The sequence below is a fragment of the Phacochoerus africanus genome, chromosome X (assembly GCF_016906955.1).
Source record: "Phacochoerus africanus isolate WHEZ1 chromosome X, ROS_Pafr_v1, whole genome shotgun sequence".
Lineage (NCBI taxonomy): Eukaryota > Metazoa > Chordata > Mammalia > Artiodactyla > Suidae > Phacochoerus > Phacochoerus africanus.
Genome location: NC_062560.1, coordinates 48,164,158 through 48,164,410, shown reverse-complemented (window position 1 = coordinate 48,164,410; position 253 = coordinate 48,164,158).

Below are 253 nucleotides of genomic sequence, written 5' to 3'. Positions count from 1 at the left end.
TCCGTAGTCGTCTGCCCAGTTCCGATTGGCCGTCTGTTTGGGGGGGGGGGGGGGCCCGAGGTCGCAGAGTTGAAGCGCTGGGTGAGAGGTGAACGTATGCGTCTTTGCGCTTGCGCGTGCGTGCGTGCATTTGCGTGCGCTTGCGCGTGCGGGTATTTCACGCTACATTTTCTCCGAGCGGGTCTATGCTGCTGACTGTCCCGAAGGGGTATCATAGCTGCCCGGGTCAGTAGCGCGGTTAGGCTCAGTCGCT